This window comes from Nycticebus coucang, chromosome Y (assembly GCF_027406575.1).
Source record: "Nycticebus coucang isolate mNycCou1 chromosome Y, mNycCou1.pri, whole genome shotgun sequence".
Lineage (NCBI taxonomy): Eukaryota > Metazoa > Chordata > Mammalia > Primates > Lorisidae > Nycticebus > Nycticebus coucang.
In genome coordinates this window covers 23,908,338-23,926,828 of record NC_069805.1, presented here as the reverse complement: position 1 = coordinate 23,926,828, position 18,491 = coordinate 23,908,338, and the positions used below count along the sequence as shown (strand labels likewise).

General features: G+C 41.5%; 1 long non-coding RNA gene across 3 annotated transcripts; it reads left to right on the top strand.

The window, feature by feature from the left end:
• The first annotated feature begins 2,741 nt into the window (after positions 1-2,741).
• On the top strand, positions 2,742-12,013 carry LOC128579089 (uncharacterized). Of its 3 annotated transcripts, XR_008378038.1 has the most exons (5): positions 2,742-2,891; positions 3,977-4,026; positions 4,640-4,772; positions 7,970-8,059; positions 10,658-12,013. It is a non-coding gene; the product is annotated as an uncharacterized LOC128579089 (long non-coding RNA). The 3 variants fall into 3 exon arrangements; XR_008378037.1 differs by lacking the exons at positions 2,742-2,891; positions 3,977-4,026 and adding an exon at positions 3,173-3,252; XR_008378036.1 differs by lacking the exon at positions 2,742-2,891 and having other exon boundaries at positions 3,263-4,026.
• The last annotated feature ends 6,478 nt before the right edge of the window (positions 12,014-18,491 follow it).

The following is an 18,491-nucleotide window of genomic DNA, read 5'->3' as shown; positions in this document are numbered from 1 at the left end:
CCTCAGCAGCTCTCTCAGAAAGAAGTGACCATCGTGGTGAAGCTCTGTCATTCCACTCCATAAGCACTTCTGGCTCTGGTACCTGCCTTATTTCCCTTGGTCTCAGCCCTTTTTGCCCAGCGACTTCTACGGATTGAACATGGTTAATGTGGCGAGGCTGTGGGTAGTTGGGGTTTAGGTTCCCAGCCTCTCTGCCAAGCTGGTAAATAAATACTGACAAATTCCCTTCCAAGGAACCCTGTGGCAAGTCCTTAGGAAAGGGAAAATTCTTTCTTCACACCCATAGTGACCCCTGCCACCCCGCCAAGTGCAACTGTTATGGGGTGAGATAAGGACCACGGACTCAAATTAGAATTTCAAAAAGGAGTCTTATTAACTGTGGGGCTGTCTCAGTAAAGTCTAAAGCAGACTAAGTGAGAGAGCATTGAGTGGTCTGAAATTGTTTTTTTGTTTTTTTTTTTTTTTTTTGCAGTTTCTGGCCAGGGCTGGGTTTGAACCCACCACCTCTGGCATAGGGGGCCAGCGTCCTACTCCTCTGAGCCACAGGCACTGCCCTGAAATTGGGGTTTTTCTAGTCTGAAAGTTGGCAAAGGGACAAACAGGTGGGCTGAAAGTTAGCAATTAGAAGCAAAAAGAAAGTTGGCAAAAGAAGCAAAAAGCAAGCACGGGGTCACAATGACCCCTTTTACAGATGCGAACCTTGCAATTTAGCAGTTTAGCCAATAGGTAACATAAAGGGCAGTTAGATAACAATAAGGTAACATAATGCAGATCTAGCAACTAATGGGTAAGTAAAACAATTTGTTACAGCACTTAGCTCGTAAACTTTCATCATAACAGTACTTGGCCCATTTGTTCTTGTCTTGTCCTATTCTGGCCTATCTGGACTGATCTAAGAGTGATGGTGCCTGTCATCATTTCAGAGTTATGGTAGGCTCAGCTTTTTGTCCTTTCATCTTTTATCCTACAGTGCCCCCTGGTGCACGTTGGTGGCAGGCGGTCAATATCTAATGTGGTGATGAGGCAGCTGGCACCCGTGAGGCTGCTGGAACCCATCTCACAACTACTTTGTGTCATACTCAAGACCACAGACAAGATGGGGAATGAGCTTCAGGTTGTGCTCAAGGTCAGGATTGACATCCAGCTCTCTTGACTCTCAAACCATTGCTATCTTCATGGTCTTGTGTTGTTTTTTTTTTAGTTACTTAAACTCCTAACATTACGTTTCCTTAAGCAATGACACTAAGGGTGCTAAGTGCATTTTTATCTCCCTTTTTCTTTTCTGAAGGCACCTGCTATGCAACAGGCACTGGGTGACATGGAGAGAGCTGTGTAAAAGGGACACCCCTTGAGGCTGTATCTGCATTCAAGACTTCCCTGTGAGACTGGTCTCAGAAGTCCTCTGGGAGAAGTTGTAGAAGGCATTCTGGAAATGTAGTGATGATGATAGACTAACAGCCTCCAGAAAAGCCCCCCTTGAACTTGGTTTAGTCTCATTCATTGTTTGGAACATTTTGAATTAGCTGCCAACATTTTCACGTTGGCAGTGTCACAGAGCATTCAGATTTCTAGTGTCTCTCTCTCTCAAAAAAAAAAAAAAGGTCACTCTAGTCCTGTATTCCACTGTGGATGTATGTAGAAGATTCCTCCTGAAGACAGAGTATCTGTGAGCTAGTCTTCCACAGTCTCCACCATTCCCTGACCTACGTCACCCTGCCTGGAGGCTGGTGGCTATACCATGACCAAGAACATAGGCTCAACAACCAGGTTGCCTGGGATCATGTCCTTGCTGAGTGACCTTGGGCCCATGACTCCTTTCTGTACCACAGATTTTTTATTTGTAAAGTGAGGCTAAGAATAGAGACCATCCATAGAGTTGTTGAGGGGAATAAATTAATTATTTTATACAAACAGCTTAGAACTGAGCCCAGTACATTACTGAGTGACACATAGGAACAGATGATGATACACACAATGACTTAGGTAAAACACTAAGAAATTATGATAAACAAAATAAGCCAATCCCAAGTAAGTCAATACTGGACGATTCCACTTACATAACATTTTTTTAAAGAACAACAAAATTGGGCGGCGCCTGTGGCTCAGTCGGTAAGGCGCCGGCCCCATATACCAAGGGTGGTGGGTTCAGGCCCAGCCCCGGCCAAATTGCAACCAAAAAATAGCCGGGCGTTGTGGCGGGCACTTGTGGTCCCAGCTACTCGGGAGGCTGAGGCAAGAGAATCGCTTAAGCCCAGGAATTGGAGGTTGCTGTGAGCTGTGTGAGGCCACAGCACTCTACAGAGGGCCATAAAGTGAGACTCTGTCTCAAAAAAGAAAGAACAACAAAATTTTCCAAATGGAGGGCATATGACTGAGGGACGGGGTAGGTGTTCATGAGGGACAGTGGTAGATATGGTTATAAAAAGAGGTCGTGGTTATGGAAATGTTTGGTATCCTGTCCATGCTAGTAGAAAGGGAACGTACACACGTGATGAAATTGTGCTGAAGTTGAACTCACTCCAGCCTGGGCACCACAGTGAGACTCGCTGCTGCTTCTCGGAGGCTTTGAGAAGTCAACACGCAGCAGTTTCTCTTTTTTGATGCAACTGTGTCTAACATTACTCCCACAAACCAGCAGGGTAGAAAGGCTGCAGGTTAGACTCACAGGAAAGACCGCGTATGCCCGCCGCCTCCTGCGCGCGCGTGCCCGCCGCTCCTTGCGTGCGCATGCCCTTCTGTGTCCAGGCTCTATTTTGTTTTCTCAGGCCTGGTGTTTTTGAGGTGGCGGGGGTCGCAGAGTCTGCTCGCTCTTCTAGGGCCAGTACTGCAGCACCAGGAAATGGCGGATGAGTCGGAAGTGTTGGGGGGAGAACCCGGGATGCGCCAGTGTGGTGAGGGAGGGAGGAAGGGAGGGGGCAATGTTGTGGGGTGGGGAGGAGAGTCTACACACCTCCAGGTGCGGCGGGAGGGCAGGTTTTCCTGAGGACCTGAGACCGGTCTACACGCGGCCAGCCCTGTGCTGAGCCCGTCGGGTGGTTGATGCAACCTTGTTTGTGGGGCTGAGGGTGGAAGAGGCAGTGCTGCAAGGCCACAGGTGCACCTGGCGGGGGGGGGGGGTTGGGCGCCCCACGTGGCCCGCTGGGACAGACTCCACTCCCTTGTTCTCCATCCGGCATCTTGGCGTGCGCTGTTCGCAGGAGTTACCTAATTTTGTCCCATTTGCTAGAAGAAAAATTTCGGTTCTTTATGAAGGTTAGTAACTTGCTTAGGATCAGTGTTTGTTAGCAGGAAAGACTAAAAGTCTCATCTCCTTACTCCTAACCCAGTACAGTCTGCCTTTCCACACCGGTCAAATACAAGTTTCCTATAAAACATCCTTTTGAGAAATAGCAACTGAGTTAGGTAAAGAAACTGAAACAGATTTTTTTTTTTTGCCTTGAAGATTTTTATAGCTTTTGGTGGAATCACTACCCAGAAGTAACATTAGGAGGAAAATAGCTTAGCTATGACAATTTTAGTGAAATATCAGTGTTCCTTTATTAAATATGTTCTTAATTTTTAAAGTCAATACTGTCGGGTGGTGCCCATGGCTCGAGTAGGGCACTGGCCCCATATGCCGAGGGTGGTGGGTTCAAGCTCAGCCCCAGCCAAAAAGTACAACAACAAAAAAATTGATTTAAAGTCAGTACTGTCATTTTAAGTGTTTTGTGAACACCAAAGAAGATTCAAGCTGTTAAATTTCTTGGGAAGCAAATATTTAAATTCAGTTAGTGAGAAATTAAGTGTCCAAAAGCCCTGATTATATTAGAGTTAAGTGGTTCCTCATTCCCCCTGCTTGTTCTGAGGGGTCAAAAGGTCCTTGCCCATTCTCCTAGGAAGTATTGTATCCATTGTATATAGCTTTCTTTTGTAAAATAATGCTAGCGCTACCAGGCAGGCCAGATTGCATAACCCTATTCTTTTTTTTCTAACCTAGCTATGTCTGCAAAGTTGTCTGCATCTTCCTACTAACACACAATAAGTAAGGTAAGGTGTTTGTTTATTCACTCCCCATTTTATTTTACATTGGAGATTGTTAGATTTGTGTATGTTAAGATGAGAAATAAGTAATAGTTAAAAATGGAACTTCCTAGATGTTTATCTGGGTAAAGCTTACCCAGACTAACTTGTGTAAGTAAATTGAGTAACTGTTGCATTACCCTGCTGACTTCTCTCCCTTAAGTCTTCATCCTTTTCTGATACTACTCTTAGCACAGTTCTTGCTTGACATTTTATTCATTGTGTCCCATTCTTCAGTGCGGAGTTTTAAACCTTGGTCTACTACTCTTCTCATTTTACTGTGTATGTACTTTGAAAAACAAGAAAATCGCCTAATATTGTTTATTGTTTGGGGTGCTTTTAAAAATATGTGATTGTCTTAAGTATTTGATATACTGTTGTTCCCATGGTTTGCTGATAGTTTGAGATCTATGCTTATGTAATTTTTTCCTTTTAATGCTATGTAGTATTCAATTGTGTGGCTCTACTATATTACAAAGAGCATTTTGTTCACAGAAAGTTATATAATTTCCATTTCTCAATAAAGTGAATACTGAATAATGCTATGAACATCTTTGTCATTCTTTGTGCACAAATACAGATTGTGTCCATATAAGAGCAGTGCTTCTCAAAGTAAGAACCTGTGACCAGCGGCCTCAGCATCCGTGTGAATTTGTTTGAAATGCAGATTTTCAGTCCCCACCCCAAGCTTCTCTGAAGGGAATCTCTTGAGAGTGAGTCTCACCAATCTGTATTTTACTGAGTGTCTATATGATGCTAATATCCATAAAGTTTGTGAGTCACTGTTCTTGGGTATATACGTATGATTAATATTTTTGAGTTATATGATAGCAGCAAGGTTTCTAATTTTTTAGGTACATTATTGTTCACTACAAGACTACTTTCCCTGGCGGCACCTGTGGCTCAGTGAGGAAGGCGTCAGCCCCATATACCGAGGGTGGCGGGTTCAAACCAGCCCCAGCCAAACTGCAACAACAACAAATAGCCAGTCATTGTGGTGGGTGCCTGTAGTCCCAGCCACTTGGAAGGCTGAGGCAAGAGAATCGCTTAAGCCCAAGACTTTGAGGTTGCTGTGAGCTGTGATACCATGGCACTGTACCGAAGGCAACATAGTGAGACTGTCTCCAAAAAAAAAAAATAAATAAAACTACTTTCCCTCTGTCCTGTCCAATTATAAAAATTATGAGTGTGATTATTAATGAGGTTGTGCTGCTTTCATAAATTTATAACTTTTCAGGCTTGGTGCCATAGCTCAGTGGTTAGGGCACTGGCCACACACACTGGGGCTGGTGGATTTGAGCCCGGTCAGGGCCTACTAACCAGCAATGACAACTACAACAAACAAATAGCCAGGTGTTATGGGGGGCACCTATAGTCCCAGCTACTTGGGAGACTGCAGCAAGAGAATTGCTTAACCCAGAGAGTTTGAGGTTGCTGTGAGCGGTGACGCCCTGGCACTCGACCGAGGGCCACATAGTGAGACTTTGTCTCAATAAATAAATAAATAAATTTTAAAAACTAAGAAATAAATGTTTAAAAAAGAAATAAAAGTATTAAACTTTAAAAAATATTTAATTCTTTAATCCATCTGTGCCTGTTGTTGCTATTGCCCTGTTTGCATCCTACTTTGCTACATGCAGGAGAATCCAATGCACAGTCTCACAGGTCACACATGGATTATTATGTGAGGACTTTTTTGCTTATCTGTGGTGTTTGCTAAACTTATGGACTTTATTTTTTTTACTCATCAGCTTTTCTTGGTGTTCATGTATGTAAGTTGAGGCCCAAGACAACTGTTCTTCCATTGTAGTTTAGAGAAGCCAAAAGGTTGGACATCCATGACTGGTATAAAGGGCACTGTTTTGACCTTTAGCTGTCCCTTCCCTTTCTTAAGAGAATGGTCCTATAAATAAAGACCAAGTAGCACAATTTCAGTATTTAGTGTGCTCAGGTTTCTGCCTTGGCTCTCCTTTTTCAGAGCAGTGATCCCTAAATGAGGTATATGCCCAAAGGATGTCCAAAGCAATCCAATTTGATATCTTGTCTTGTACACTGGAAATCTTTCTATATTCTGTATTATTTGTCTCTGAATTGAAGGGCTAGAACCTAGATTATATATGGTAATGAAACAAAATATTGGGCTGACTTTCTACAGTTTTAAATTTAAGCAAGAATTAAAATTTGTAATAAACTTATTCACACTTTATTTCTATGGTTTATAAATGTACTGTGTAAATCTATAGTGCACATGGCATCATAGTAAAAATTCACCCAACAGCTGTATTTCCTCAGTGAACCTCAAAACAGAGTTAATTTCTCTTATTTATAGCATAGTACTTATAACATGTTACTGCATATATTTTTTTTGTTACCAGATTATATGTTCTTCACTTTTTATTATTATTTCTAACTACAATTGTTCCAGTTATATTTTGGGGACTTGATAAATTTTTTGTATGAATTTATACCTTATGGTATGTCAGAATATTTGTTATGATTTCTTTTTCACACACAGTATAAAGCAATGCAAATAATCTGTAAACCATTTTGGTAAACTGTAAACAATGATCGTAGTAAGAATTATTCTATTCCCTCTCTTTCCATATCACCTAAATCTGAACAATTTCAGATTGAGAAGTTCCAGGGATCAATATAATTTAACGATGTACCTGTGGGCTTGAGCCAGGAGGTGTAGTATAGTACTTGGACCATAGTCAGGGATCTCTATATAGGGATGTGATGCTGGAGAGCCACAGCAACTAGGTCTCAGTAGGTAAGGCCTACTTGCTACATAATTCTAAATAGCATATTTTATTCTTATGAAGTCAATGGGCCAGCTACAGTTTAATGATATGTAAGGTAAAGAAAATCCGTGTCAGTGGATCACTTTTTTTTTTTTTGAGACAGACTCTGAAGTTGTTGCCCTGCATGGAGTGCTGTAGCATCATAGCTCACAGCAACCTCCAACTAGGGTTCAAGTGATCCTCTTGCTTTAAGTTTTCTTTTTTTTAGTAGAGACAGTTTCTCGCTTTTGCTGAGGCTGGTCTTGAACTCATGAGCTCAAGCAATCCACCTGCCTTGGCCTCCCAGAGGGCTAGGATTATAGGCATGAGCCACCATACCTGGCCAGTGAATCACTTTTGACCAGTAGAAGATAGTTATATTCACCTATCCATTGAAATTTTTTTTTTCTTTTTAGATGTCTTTCTATTTTGCTCTATTGCTTTTCTCAGTGGTCTTATTTTAGAATGCAGATTCTTGAGGCAGGTGATATTTAGAGTCTAGCATATATTAGTGTGAATAAGTTTTGCCATTTCACTTTTCTAATTGGCTTCTTCTGGCAAAAACTCCAGACTGAAACGATCTTGGTCTTATTCTTCAGTCTCACGATTAGTTCAATAAAAATATACACAGGACAGAGAGGGTGGAAGGCTGAGATATACCAGAGGGGAAGAAATGAAAGGTTTCCTGCACTTCCTATTTGGTTGATGACTCTCTATCTTAATGATCTGTTTAATACATTTTCAAATATTTAACCTTCTAAAATATTCCAGAGATGATTGATTAGAGTTCTTAGTAGCTTAACCTTTCTGATACATTTTTAGTACAAATTTTTATTGACATATAACAGAAATACAGAAAAGTATTCTACTCACAAATGTACAGTTCATTGAATTTGCAAAGTTAACATATTCATATAACCAGCGCCAAAAACACTAGCATCCCCACAAAATCTTTCATGTCTCATTCCAGTCACTGACTTTTTATACCAGCTATACATTTAACTGATATTTTCTTTTCATTGAAATGTTCTAATGACATCTTTGTTGAGCAGCTCCAGAAGCCTCCCACTCCTTCAGTGGCCATGAAGTATAGACTGGTTCAATTTCTAAATTATTTCTGTTAACAGGGTATTGTGTTGTCAAACCAGAGGTAATCTTTGGCCTAGAGCAAAAATAGGAACCACTGGAGGAAGAGCCTCTAAGGAAGAGCCATCCAGGTGAGTTAATGTGTACTGCACAGATTATCATTAGGGGATTTATTATTTCAGTGTAGGTTATTTGATGGTTGTCATCTTGGAGATGTTTTTTAAGAATATCTCCTTAGAGGTCCTAAACCTCAGAAGTAACTTGAGAATTGATTCCTAAATCAAACCTTCAAATATTACTCTCATAAAAAATGTTCTCCTTTTTGATTTTTTTTAAAAATATTTACCAATCTTGCTGATAGTCCAATTTTGGCCACCATATATTTATGCTTGTTTCTCTTAGTTACTTTCTGCTTTTCAAAGCAATTCAGTTGTCCACCTTACCTTCATTATTCTGCATTTCTTCTGTTATCAGACATTCTTCTGTACACTGATTTTTTGACTCAACAACTGAATTTTGAGTAGTTTTTATATGCCACCCATTTTCTAAGAGTTTAGGATACAGTAGTGAAAAAAATAACTCCTTTAAATGAATACAGGTAGCACTAAATACATGAATTTATAATTGTATTTATATGCATTCATGTTCTGTGGTGTTAAAGACGATTAAAAATTAAACAAGGTTAGATTGATAATGGAGTGTGCTACTTTTATGGTTTTTTTTACAGAGAGAGTCTCACTTGTCGCCTTTGGTAGAGTGCCAAGGAGCCACAGCTTACAGCAATCTCAAACTTGGGCTCAAGTGATTCTCTTGCCTCAGACTCCCAAGTAGCTGGGACTACAGGCCCCAGCCACAACACCTGGCTATTTTTAGAGATGGTCTCACTCTGTCTGAGGCTAGTCTCAAACCTGTGAGTTCAGGCAATCCACCTGCCTCAGCCTCCCAAAGTGCTAAGATTACTGTATCTACTGAAAATGTATTTATGAAAGAAGGAGAACAAAAGGCATTATTAGGGAAACTAAGAGACATTGTTGTTGACAAACCTACCTTTGAAAAAAATGGCTAAAGAAAGTTGTCTAAATAGAAAGTAAATAACACAAGAATGCTTGGAATGTGGAAAAGAAAAAGACATTGGAAGTTGGCCAAAATAGGTTAAATATATAAGAATATCTTCCAGGCGGCACCTGTGCCTCAGTGGGTAGTGCCCTGGTCCCATATATCGAGGGTGGCAGGTTCAACCTGGCCCCGGCTGAAATGCAACAACAACAAAAAAAATAGCCAGGCATTGTGGTGGGCACCTGTAGTCCCAGCTACTCGGGAGACTGAGGCAAGAGAATCATCAAAGCCCAGTAGTTGGAGGTTGCTATGAGTAGTGTGACGCCACGGCACTCTACCGAGGGCATTAAAGTGAGACTCTGTCTACAAAAAAAAAAAAATAAAAATTATTTTCCTCCTGAGTTACTGAGATGATATTTGATGGTTAGAGCACAAGATAAAATACTTGTATGATCTGATGCTCTGGTTGTAGAGCAATACAATTATATTAAAAAGTTGGGAAGTTAAGGGATCTAAATTAGACTTAAGCTTGATACATTTCACCTGATGTCATAAAATGAGGATGCTAATAGACTGATAAGTTTCATAAATACATTTTATACCTAGAACAGCTTATTAGAAAACTATAAAAAGTGGTATAGTTAGAAACATTGTAAGTAAACCAAGATCGACTCTAAAAAATATTTAAATAACTATGAGGAAAATAAGAAAAGAGGAACAGATGAATGAGAAGCTGATAAAGCAAATAAAATAATATTGCACAGAGCAATACATACCTTAAATGGGAATGAACAAAATACACCAGTTAAAACACAAAGTGGCAATGTGGATAATGCAGAAAATATAATTCCTGCCATGCAGAGTGGCTGATGCTGGTGAATCCTAACACTCTGGGAGGTCAAGGCGGGTGAATTGCTTGAGCTCACGAGTTCAAGACCTGAGGAAAAATGAGGCTCCATCTCTTATAAAAATAGATAAACTGAGGCACTAGGATCACTGGAGCCCAAGAGTTGGAGGCTATGAGCTATGATGTCATGGCACTGTACCCGGGGCAACAGCTAAAGGCTCTGTCTCAAAAAAAAGAATGGAAAAGCAAATTTCCAACATAGTCAATACTAATATGAAGCCAGTAAACAATCAAATTCACACCCACATCAGAAAAAAAAAACAAACTCGTTTTAATTCAGGTTGGGGGGAGGGGGTGTTTGGGGTGCTCTCACTGAATGGGCACAATGTGGGGTTGTATGGCACACCTTTGGGGTATAGGACATAACTATAAGAGGGACTCCTGTTTGTATCCTTAAATTATCCTGAAATTTAAAAAAAAATTAAAGACGGGCGGCACCTGTGACTCAGTCGGTAAGGCGCCGGCCCCATATGCCGAGGGTGGCGGGTTCAAACCCGGCCCCGGCCAAACTGAAACCAAAAAGTAGCCGGGCGTTGTGGCGCGCGCCTGTAGTCCCAGCTGCTCCGGAGGCTGAGGCAAGAGAATCGCTTAAGCCCAGGAGTTGGAGGTTGCTGTGAGCTGTGTGAGGCCACAGCACTCTACCAAGGGCCATAAAGTGAGACTCTGTCTCTAAAAAAAAAAAAAAAAAAAATTAAAGACAGACAATGACTGGAAATTATAACCTATTTTTTCTAGTATTGAGTATAAAAGCTGTGTCTTATTTCAGAAATTTCTAACAATTTTCCAGAAGGATTGTTACTCTTCAAAGCCAATGCTGAGGAAGAAGGACTCCGGCCCTTTGAAGTGTGTTGTCAGTGAGGAATGTCAACACCAAAGTCTCCTTACATGTCACTTTTGATGCCATCTTCATGGAAACTGCAAAAGTTGTGAATGTGTGTATGTATGTATTACATCGTCAATTTTTACTATTTAGCTTCTGAAGTAGCTGTCCATTTAGTGGCTTTATACCAGTATTGTTCTTTGTTAGGTATAAGAGAGCACTGAAATGAACTGTACCTACTGGGCCCCTGGAGGAATCTGTGTGCAAAAATGAATGCTGTAATTTGTGGAGTTACATGAAGATGAGATCCTACATAGTTATCTCTCTACATGTACCTGTTCATACTTACAGAGCAGGTGCAGATGGAAATCTCTTTAGAAGGTAGTAACTACAAAATAATAGAGTATAAATTCTCTATGGTTAGTTTGACATTTGTATTTCTTAGCTCACAGCAACCTCAAACTCCTGGGTTCAAGTGATCCTCTTGCCTCAGCTTCCCAAGTAGCTGGGACAACAGGTGCCCAGCACAATGTCTGGCTAATTTTTTTTTTCTTTTTTTAGTAGAGATGGGAGTCTCACTGTTGCTTAGGCTAGTCTTGAACTCCTGAGCTAAAGCAGTCTACCATCCTCAGCCTCCCAGAGTGCTGAGATTATCAGGCATGAGCCACCATGCCTGGCCACTGAAAGACTTCTTTAGGAGAGTTAGAAATTAATGCTGAGGCAATGAAAACATAGTATCAAAATAAATATATGCTTAATGAAACATGTTTTTAAAAAGTCTTACAAATGCATAAGGAAATGGCTTAAAAAATCATAGAGATACCGGCAAAATTAATAAACAGGCCTTTTACAAACAAATATTTAAAAGGGGATTATATATGTACATACACACACACATATAAATTTGTTGATTTCATTGATTTTTTTTCCAGAGGGCAAATTGGATCTACATAAAGAGGCCACCACATGCCTAACAGAATGATGAAACTGAAACACTCAGGAAATGTTAATTATTGTTCAGGCTGGGAGCAGCCAAACTCAGCACTTGTGTGTGCCAAAAATTAAAAAGATTGTAATGAGAGGGATCACAGGAGATCTAAAGAAATAGATTCTAGATTCTACACTTCAGGACTGTGCATTATGACAGTTCATCTCTACTTGATTTACAGATTGAGCACATTGTCAGTCAGCTGCATTCCATCAAGGGGTTGTCTACCTGTAGACACAATGATTGGCGATACTTAGGAAACATATTATGGAAAATGGATCTTGGCATTCTTCATAAATTATTCAAAAATTAACTCAAAATGAGTGATAGAATTGTTAAGTAAAAACTGTAACATTTGTAGACCCAAAGAAAGGTGTCCTCTTTGTAACTGTGGGATTAGCAATGAAGTTTTAGATATGACATCCAAAAAATGCACCTTTTTTTGATAAATTAACAAAGTGGACATAATCATTATTGAAAATGTTCTGTGGCTCGCCACCTGTACCTCAGCGGCTAGGGCGCCAGCCACATACACCAGAGCTGGCAGGTTCAAATTCGGTCTGGGACTGCTGAAGATCAATGACAACTACAACCAAAAAAAAAAAAAGAGAATGACGGGGAATTGTGGTGGGTGCCTGTATTCTCAGCTACCTGGGAGTCTGAGGCAAGAGAATTTCTTTTTTTTTTTTCTGTAGGGACAGAGTTTCACGTCATAGCCCTTGGTAGAGTGCCATGGCATCATACAGCTCACAGCAACCTCCAACTCCTGGGCTTAAGCGATTCTCTTGCCTCAGCCTCCCGAGTAGCTGGGACTACAGGCACCTGCCACAACGGCCGGCTATTTTTTGGTTGCAGTTCAGCCGGGGCCGAGTTTGAACCTGCCACCCTCAGTATATGGGGCCGGCGCCCTACCAACTGAGCCACAGACTCCGCCCAGCAAGAGAATTTCTTAAGCCCAAAAGTTTGAGGTTGCTGTGAGGTTGCTATGATACAACGGCACTCTACTAAGGGTAACCAAGTGAGATTCTGTCTCCAAAAAAAAAAAAAAAAAAGTCCGTGAACACTCTTCAGAGACTAAAATTCTATGGGAATCATATATGAAAGGTGTAAATAATTGTGCCGAAAGACAAAACCGCAATAGGAAAGAGGTTTAGGTCAGCTCTATTGAAAAGGGAGGGTGACCCGCCTGGGCAGAACAAAGATGGTGTCCTCACCTGGGAGCAGTTAGAGACCACATTTATATGTGGCTGTCGGGAGCGCACATTCTACAGGTTGTTTCTCAGCTAGGGTCTTTTGGTGTGAATTTTTCAGGGCATGGCCTAATTAGATTGTTTGTGTCTTTGTCTTAGGAGGAGAGAACACAGATGGGGAGGGGTTTGTGTGTGATTGTATTAGGCCTCCCACCATTCCCAACTCTTGTTTTTTGTTGTTGTTGTTTTTTTGTAGAGACAGAGTCTCACTTTACTGCCCTTTGTAGAGTGCCATGACATCACAGCAACCTCCAGCTCTTGGGCTTACGGGATTCTCCTGCCTCAGCCTCCCGAGCAGCTGGGACCACAGGTGCCCACCACAACGCCCGGCTATTTTTCCGTTGCAGTTTGGCCAGGGCTGGGTTTAAACCCACCACCCTCGGTATATGGGCCAGCACCGTACTCGCTGAGCCACAGGCGCTGCCCCCAAAGGGGTGATGGGGACAATGATCCATCTTCCAAAACTGCTTTTGGCTACATAGGGCAGTAGCTGTCCTCAGTTGGATGAATTGGTTGAGTCCGGTATTAGTAGGGCTGCATGAGTTTGGGGTACTTTGTGAGAGGTTTGGGGAGTAGTAGGAATTGGATTGCAACTGTTGCTGACTCCATTTTTACCCTGTCTTGAATAAATGAGGACAGGAATTAGATGACACAAGGGATAATGGTGAATAAGGGGAGAATCGAGGCTGCGTGAGGTGGCTCACACCTGTAATCCTAGCACTCTGGGAGACTGAGGCAAGTGGATTGCCTAAGCTCACAGATTCAGGACCAGCCAGAGTAAGAGTTAGACCCCTTTTGGAAAAATAGCTGGATGTTGTGGCAGGGGCCTGTAGTTCCAGCTATCGGAATGCTGAGGCAAAAGAATTGCTTAAGTTAAGGCCAAGAGTTTGAGGTTGCTATGAGCTATGATGCCACGGTACTCTGCCAAGGGTGACAAAGTGAGACTCTTATCTCAAAAAATATATATAAATACATAAATAACAGGTGAATCGCAGCAAAGGGACCCAAGACTGGTGGGATCCAATATACCTACATGCTGTTGAATCAGGGATTTTCATTTTGATAACACCGGTAGGTAGTTTTTTTTTTTTGCATCTGGGTGATGCTCTCTAGGACCAGAACAGACTTGTTGGTGTAGAAGTAGCATATCTCCTGTAATAAAGTACAAAATCCCCCTTCCCCGTCAGTGAGTAGACCCAAGCCTCCGTGATTTTGGAGTACTGTTGGTAGGGAGTCTACTGATGTTGTATGAGTTCTATCTTATCAGAGACTTAGTGGAGACTTTCGGCCAGCTCAGTGGACATTAGTCAGAACTGGTGGGTAGCAATCCCTAGTCTGGCAGTTCTGTTAGAAACCCCTGCCGTGATGCCCAGCCATAGTAGGAGATGGGACCTATAGGCCTTGTCAATGTCAGATGGTGAAAGGGTTGGCTTTGTTTTAGATTCTTATGAGCTGCTATAAACTTTAAGAATGTTCTTTACTTTTTTTTCCTTTTTCTCTTATAGATTGTGCTTCTTAGTCACACCCCACACATTTCCAGTGAGTGTGCCATGGTACTGTGTGGGAAAGGTTGGGCAATATCAAAGGGCCTTGGCTTTTAATAAGAGGAGAATTGCTTGAGTTGGCCATAGCACTTGTAGGGATATCTGCTTTTTTGCTTCTAGCCTAACAGATGGCCCTGGCTTGCTGGGCTGCATTTGTTTTCTCTGTAGTTATTAATGCTGACATACTGGCTTGGAAGCTTAGTTCAGACTCTGGTGGGAGTGGGATGAGGTAAAACAGGATTGAAGAATGAACATGGGAGAGGGGCCAGCAGTGCCATATCCCTGTTTCTGTCCATTTTCTGTTGCTATAACGATATACCTAATACTGGGTAATTTATTAGGAACAGAATTTTTTTTTTAGCTCCTCATCCTGGGGAGGCTGTGAAGTCCAAGAGTGTGGCACCAGCATCTGATGAGGGTCATCCCACGGGTGAAGGGTGTAATGCAGTAGCAAGCATGCAGGACAGAGATGCGCCGGGGCCAGGCTTGCTTTATGTATCCTCCTCCTGTGATAACAACTAACCCATTAAAGAGGTCTCCTCTGTTGTGATCCAGTCTCTTCTTACCAGGTCTTTCTTCACAACACTGCTGCTTTGGGGATTAACTTTCCAACACATGAACTTTTAGGGGACACCTTCAAACCATAGCACTCCCTCAAACCAAATGCCTGTCACTGTCTTTTCATTGCTGTATTCTAGATTGTTTAGCTGAAGGTCTTTCATCACACTGCCCCAAATAAAGTATTGTGTAATTGTCAGAGTAGGACTCTACATAGATTTCTTTAAAAGTAAATCTCTGCACTTTTCAAGTTGAACCTGATATATATCCCTGCTAACACATATTCCAGCACCATAATCATACACGATGTTACAGCTTTTCGGTGACTTTCTCTATGTATGCTTTTAACAATAAATACAATAAATCTTCCTCCCTACATCAACTAATGTGGCTGGGCTGTCCCTGGGTTCCTAGGACCATTCTGCCATACATTGTTAGTAAACCTTTTAGTTACACAGGAAAGAAACTTTAGAGACCATGTCATTCCATTTCTGCTTTGAGCAGCTGAGAGAACTGACACCCATGTTCACACAGTGAGGTAGCATAGCCAGTCTCTTCTATCTTCACCTCAGTACTATAGTGTTTGAAATCCATCATGGTATTTTTATTTCTTGACTCTACTGCACTGCCCTCTCACCTCCACATCAGCTGAGTGCATCATAGGTGTATCCTCCATCTCAGTGAATGGAGGAAATGTTGTTCCAGGCCTTCACACAGCAACTGTAGGCCTGTAAAGCTTTGCCAAGTAGGACATGCCACACTTACACAGGTGGAAACTAACCTTGAAAGGAGAGGGGGCTCGGTGCCTATAGCTCAGTGAGTAGGGCTCCAGCCACATACACTGAAGGTGGTGGGTTTGAGCCAAGCCCAGGCCTGCTAAACAAAAATGACAACTGCAAACAATAATTGGCCAGGCATTGTGGTGGGTGCTTGTAGTCCCAGCTACTTTGGAGGCTGAGGCAAGAGAATTGCTTGAGCCCAAGAGTTTGAGCTTACTGTGAGCTGTGACGCTATGACACTGTACTGAGGGCGACATAGTAAGATTCTGTCTCAAAAAAAAAAAGAAAGAAAGAAAGAAGAGGGATTTACTTTTTTCAAGTTTTTCTAAGAAAATTCTAGATGAAATAGAAACAGTATCTAAGACTGAAGCCTCTGAAGCCAGGCTGTGACATCCTATCCTTGTTTTACCACTTATGACTTCTGTGATCTTGAATAAGGTACTTAACATGTCCATGCTTCATTTTTCTTTAGAAAATGGAGTTGATGATAGTACTTGGTGGCCCATGCCTGTCATCCTAGCACTCTGGGAGGCTGAGGCAGGAGGAGTGAGTGAGGTCAGGAGTTTGAGATAATGGTACCTATTCATTTAGTTTGGGTGCATTGATTTTCAGAAATCAAACAGAATCACAGTGTTGTGTTGTTTTCTTGCCATGCCAAAGGAATAAGAGGATAGAAGAACTGAACTTTCTTTGAAGCCCATTTGAACAGTAATATCTCAGTCTTACAAATATGTATCATATTTAGGAATACAAAGATGTGAAGTATTATTAAAAGTGGTACAAAATTAGGGAGTAAGGCAACCAATCAGAACTATAGGTTGTTTTTGAATGTTATTAAAGGAGCCAGGGCAGTAGTTTCTAGGTTCTGAACTCTTTCAAAACCCCCTTTTCAAATTTACTTCCAAGGACAAATTTGTATTAATAGGGAATAGAACACGTGGATAACAGTGTAAAATAATTCTACAAGCCTCCAAAAACAAAATTGGTATTTTTGTGAGTGTTCTCCGTTTTATCTCCTACGTAAACAAATTCTTTCACTAATTTTATATCATGGTAAGAGCTTTCCTCAGTAGCTCTAGGGAAGAGGAGGTATGCCTGGCCCTTTTTGAGACTCTATTTATTAATATGAATACTGGCAGTTGTCACAGTGCTCTAGAATTCTATCAGTTAGCATTATACATTAAAGATAGGCCTTTGGATTCTAGGTTAAGGCAGACACAAGTGAGGATTGAGTAGGATTGCTCTGTGCAGCAGCAGAATAGGGAGCACACAGCACTAACCTATACCTCAGAGTTAGGATGAGGATGAAGACATCCTTGTAAGACTAGAAACAATGCCTAGTCCATGTGAAGTGCTCTGTAAAGGGGAAGAGGCCTTAACAAACTGGAGAAGGTAACACGTAACAGCAGAAGAAAAAATTAGAAAGATTAGGCACATGAGCCTCCTCCATGTGCAGGAGGCTATCTGTAACTGAGAGAGAGGAGTCACTGTCAGAGACCAAATAGCCTCCAGGAGCTAAAAGTGGTCCTTGGCCAGCACCCAGGAAGAATAGAAAAGTACTCAGTCCTACAGTCACAAAGAGAACTGATTTGTTCCCACAACCTGTGTGGAAGCAGATTCTTGCCAGATCCCATGGACAGGAATGCAGCTGGTAATGGATCTTGACTCTGGGTTTATGAGAGTCTGTCTATGCAGAGAATCCAGAATGCCTGCTTGTACTTGTGGCCTACAGAACTACAATAATGTTGTGTTAAGCCACTACATTTGTAGTCAGTTGGTGTTCAGCAATCGAAATATAATAAATTAGGTAAAATAGGCAGTTTACAAAAGAGTATGGGCAGTATAATTTCCTCCTTGTTTATATATTCCTGTATTACTGAGTCTGCAGAGTAAAATGAACTAAAGTATATACACAGTGTTGTTAACAGGGATGCTTGGTTGGCAAGTTGAATTAATTGAACAGAATATAACCAGCAGACAACTGCTAAGTCTCCTATCTCATTATTTCCATGGACTAAGTGTCATAGAAGGAACTTGGGCATTCTGTGAGGTCTTCTTGAATACCACCTGACTTTTGGCATTAATCTCTTTTTCTTTTGAGACAGGAGTCTCACTTTGTTGGCCTAAGTAGAGTGCTATGGTGTTACAGCTCACAGCACCCTCAAACTCTTGGGCTTTAAGTGATTATCTTGCCTTAGCCTCCCAAGTAGCTGGGACTACAGGCACCTGCCACAATGCCCAGCTATTTTTTTTTTTGCAGTTGTCATTGTTGTTTAGCTGGCCCAGGCCAGGTTTGAATCTGCCACCCTTGGTGTATGTAGCTGGTGCTCTCTGTAACCAATGTGCTACGGGCACCAAGGTGGCATTAATCTCTTCTTGCTGTTTGTCTACAGAGTAGTATTGTTCTGGGTTTGAGATCTGAAAAATTGGATTTCAAAATGTAACTTCACTACTTAGGAGCTTTGTGAAACTCAGGTAATTTAAATACTTCTTATGGCTTTAATTTCCTCAAATCTAAATTCTGAAAAAGATTACTCACCAGCTGTGGTCACTGTGAAGCTTCACGCAGATAAATGCAAAGCAAATGATATCACCATTGCTGAGTACCTGGCCCACCCCCAAGGCGAAAGCTCACGTCATTATTGTTCTTATATGTTCAAA